The sequence below is a fragment of the Salvelinus namaycush genome, unplaced genomic scaffold (genome assembly GCF_016432855.1).
Source record: "Salvelinus namaycush isolate Seneca unplaced genomic scaffold, SaNama_1.0 Scaffold918, whole genome shotgun sequence".
Classification (NCBI taxonomy): Eukaryota; Metazoa; Chordata; class Actinopteri; order Salmoniformes; family Salmonidae; genus Salvelinus; species Salvelinus namaycush.
Window position 1 is genome coordinate 7,543 of NW_024061662.1, and position 4,243 is coordinate 11,785.

Consider the following 4,243-nt stretch of genomic DNA (forward strand, 5'->3'; position numbering starts at 1 on the left):
GGAGTTGTAGCGATGAGACAAGACTGTAACTACCAATTGGATACCACGAAATTGGGGAGAAAAAAAGGGCAAAAAAAAAAAAATTCTACAAAAATACACCTGACGTGTAGTGAAGAATGCCATTCTTGTTTTATAGTTCACACTATTTCTGGGTAATATAACCTGGTCTGCATGGACACACAGTGAAGGAGCTGAATGTCTGGTTTTAAAAAGGCCTGGCTTGTGATTAACATCAGACCTGGGGGTCAATATGACACAGAGGTCAAATACCCGGAGGTGTGCTTGATTTACCTTGATTAGGCAACAAATGGGACCAGAAGTCCAGAAATCTACAAACTCTGCATGTCAAGCGAAACAAAACCAAGCGCACCAAGTATTTATGAAAGCTGTTATTGGACCCTGATCTACAAAACAGTCTCCTGTTCTGTAGGAGGTCGAGGTCGAGTTCAAGTCTTGTCGGTTCCTGACTCTAATGTTCTGTAGTCTAGAACCTGTTTGTGGCGCCGTTAGTCCCTGAGTCGGTGGAACCGGCAGAGTCCAGCGGTTGCCATGTGGTCGTAGTCGTGACGATGACGGGCCTCCTCTTGGGCGGTACCTTTAGGGTTCCGTTGCGCTCTTTGACCTTGTACTCCAGCGTGCTGTGAGGTATCCCATAAACCACCTGGGCCTTAGAAACGCTCATCCTGCCCCCCATCACCATGGTGATAGCCTCCTCTAGCAGGTCGTGGTCGTACTGCCGGTAGCGCCCGCGCTTCTTCCTGGACTGCTTGTTCTCCCCGCTACGCTCCGCCCCTTCTTCAGGATCGTCCAATGAGGAGCAGCGGCGGTGGGCGGGGCAGCGGGGTGAGAGGTCAGGCAGGTCGAGGGAGGGCAGGAGAGCGCGGTGGAGTCTCAGCAGAGAGGAAGAGGTAGCAGCAATATTAGTGGAGGTGGTGCCGTGGTGTGGTGGGGGGTGGTAGTGCAGGGCCTCAGCCAGGCTGTAAGGCTCAGGGAGAGCTGGTCTGGAGCGCGATATGACCTGGGGGATACGGAGGGGGGGCTCCTCTCTGAGCTGGGGGGGTAGAGACCGGGACAAAGCCCTCCGCAGGCCACGCTGGCTCAGACAGGACGAAGAGGACGGGAGGAAGAGCGTCTCTCCGTTCTCCTCCCTCGCTCCCAGCTCCGCCCAGACCGCCACCCTCTGCAACACCAGCCGCACCTCCTCGCCGTGCGCCGACGACATCGCGTCCTGCGAGGTCACATCCTCCCCCTCCAGCTGTGAGCGCATGATTCCAGGGGGGATTCCGTAGAGAAGGACAGCTCTGTTCTCCTGGAGATAACCAGACCTCACGTCTCTCAGAGCCTTGGACAGCAGCCCCTCGGACAGCTCGCTGGACCTCTGGGCATGGTGTCCCTCGCTCTGGTACGCCCCGGATGCTCCCCAACGCTGCTGCTGCCTCCTAGTGGGACGGAGGACCAAACACCAGCGTCAGGATCAAGGAGGGGGGGTGAGGGAGGCAAGGGGATGGGGCGATTCCTTTTTGCCGTGTTGGTGACATAACTTCCAACGGTCCTGTTATGAGCTGACGTGATCTGTGACGTCGTCGGCTGTGAGTGACATCTCTGCGTGTCATATGTCACATGTAGAAAGGGAGTGACATCATCTCTGTGCGTCTGTCACATGAAGAAAGGGCGTGACATCATCTCTGTGCGTCTGTCACATGAAGAGAGGTTTGCAGTGTAGTTTAATCCACTCCAGTCTGTGACGTTACGCTGTCTCACACCCACTTGTTTCTGTGTGTCAGTCTGAATAGCTGAGGTTAGACCCCCCCCCCCCCCCCAGTAACTAGTTCCACTTGTTTCTGTGTGTCAGTCTGAATAGCTGAGGTTACAGACCCCCCCCCCCCCCCCCCCCCCAGTAACTAGTTCCACTTGTTTCTGTGTGTCAGTCTGAATAGCTGAGGTTACAGACCCCCCCCCCCCCCCAGTAACTAGTTCCACTTGTTTCTGTGTGTCAGTCTGAATAGCTGAGGTTACAGACCCCCCCCCCCCCCCCCAGTAACTAGTTCCACTTGTTTCTGTGTGTCAGTCTGAATAGCTGAGGTTACAGACCCCCCCCCCCCCCCCAGTAACTAGTTCCACTTGTTTCTGTGTGTCAGTCTGAATAGCTGAGGTTACAGACCCCCCCCCCCCCCCCAGTAACTAGTTCCACTTGTTTCTGTGTGTCAGTCTGAATAGCTGAGGTTACAGACCCCCCCCCCCCCCCCCCAGTAACTAGTTCCACTTGTTTCTGTGTGTCAGTCTGAATAGCTGAGGTTACAGACCCCCCCCCCCCCCCCCCAGTAACTAGTTCCACTTGTTCCTGTGTGTCAGTCTGAATAGCTGAGGTTACAGACCCCCCCCCCCCCAGTAACTAGTTCCACTTGTTTCTGTGTGTCAGTCTGAATAGCTGAGGTTACAGACCCCCCCCCCCCCCCCCCAGTAACTAGTTCCACTTGTTTCTGTGTGTCAGTCTGAATAGCTGAGGTTACAGACCCCCCCCCCAGTAACTAGTTCCACTTGTTTCTGTGTGTCAGTCTGAATAGCTGAGGTTACAGACCCCCCCCCCCCCCCCAGTAACTAGTTCCACTTGTTCCTGTGTGTCAGTCTGAATAGCTGAGGTTACAGACCCCCCCCCCCCCAGTAACTAGTTCCACTTGTTTCTGTGTGTCAGTCTGAATAGCTGAGGTTACAGACCCCCCCCCCCCCCCAGTAACTAGTTCCACTTGTTCCTGTGTGTCAGTCTGAATAGCTGAGGTTACAGACCCCCCCCCCCCCCCCCCCCAGTAACTAGTTCCACTTGTTTCTGTGTGTCAGTCTGAATAGCTGAGGTTACAGACCCCCCCCCCCCCCCCCCAGTAACTAGTTCCACTTGTTTCTGTGTGTCAGTCTGAATAGCTGAGGTTACAGACCCCCCCCCCCAGTAACTAGTTCCACTTGTTTCTGTGTGTCAGTCTGAATAGCTGAGGTTACAGACCCCCCCCCCCAGTAACTAGTTCCACTTGTTTCTGTGTGTCAGTCTGAATAGCTGAGGTTACAGACCCCCCCCCCCCCCCCCCAGTAACTAGTTCCACTTGTTTCTGTGTGTCAGTCTGAATAGCTGAGGTTACAGACCCCCCCCCCCCAGTAACTAGTTCCACTTGTTTCTGTGTGTCAGTCTGAATAGCTGAGGTTACAGACCCCCCCCCCCCAGTAACTAGTTCCACTTGTTTCTGTGTGTCAGTCTGAATAGCTGAGGTTACAGACCCCCCCCCCCCCCCCCAGTAACTAGTTCCACTTGTTTCTGTGTGTCAGTCTGAATAGCTGAGGTTACAGACCCCCCCCCCCCCCCAGTAACTAATTCCACTTGTTTCTGTGTGTCAGTCTGAATAGCTGAGGTTACAGACCCCCCCCCCCCCCCCCCAGTAACTAGTTCCACTTGTTTCTGTGTGTCAGTCTGAATAGCTGAGGTTACAGACCCCCCCCCCCCCCCCCCCAGTAACTAGTTCCACTTGTTTCTGTGTGTCAGTCTGAATAGCTGAGGTTACAGACCCCCCCCCCCCCCCCCCCAGTAACTAGTTCCACTTGTTTCTGTGTGTCAGTCTGAATAGCTGAGGTTACAGACCCCCCCCCCCCCCCCCCAGTAACTAGTTCCACTTGTTTCTGTGTGTCAGTCTGAATAGCTGAGGTTACAGACCCCCCCCCCCCCCCCCAGTAACTAGTTCCACTTGTTTCTGTGTGTCAGTCTGAATAGCTGAGGTTACAGACCCCCCCCACCCCCAGTAACTAGTTCCACTTGTTTCTGTGTGTCAGTCTGAATAGCTGAGGTTACAGACCCCCCCCCCCCCCCCCCAGTAACTAGTTCCACTTGTTTCTGTGTGTCAGTCTGAATAGCTGAGGTTACAGACCCCCCCCCCACCCCCAGTAACTAGTTCCACTTGTTTCTGTGTGTCAGTCTGAATAGCTGAGGTTACAGACCCCCCCCCCCCCCCCCCAGTAACTAGTTCCACTTGTTTCTGTGTGTCAGTCTGAATAGCTGAGGTTACAGACCCCCCCCCCCCCCCCAGTAACTAGTTCCACTTGTTTCTGTGTGTCAGTCTGAATAGCTGAGGTTACAGACCCCCCCCCCCCCCCCAGTAACTAGTTCCACTTGTTTCTGTGTGTCAGTCTGAATAGCTGAGGTTACAGACCCCCCCCCCCCCCCCCTGCCGTACAAGCTAAATAGTATGGTACTTAAAAGTGAAGT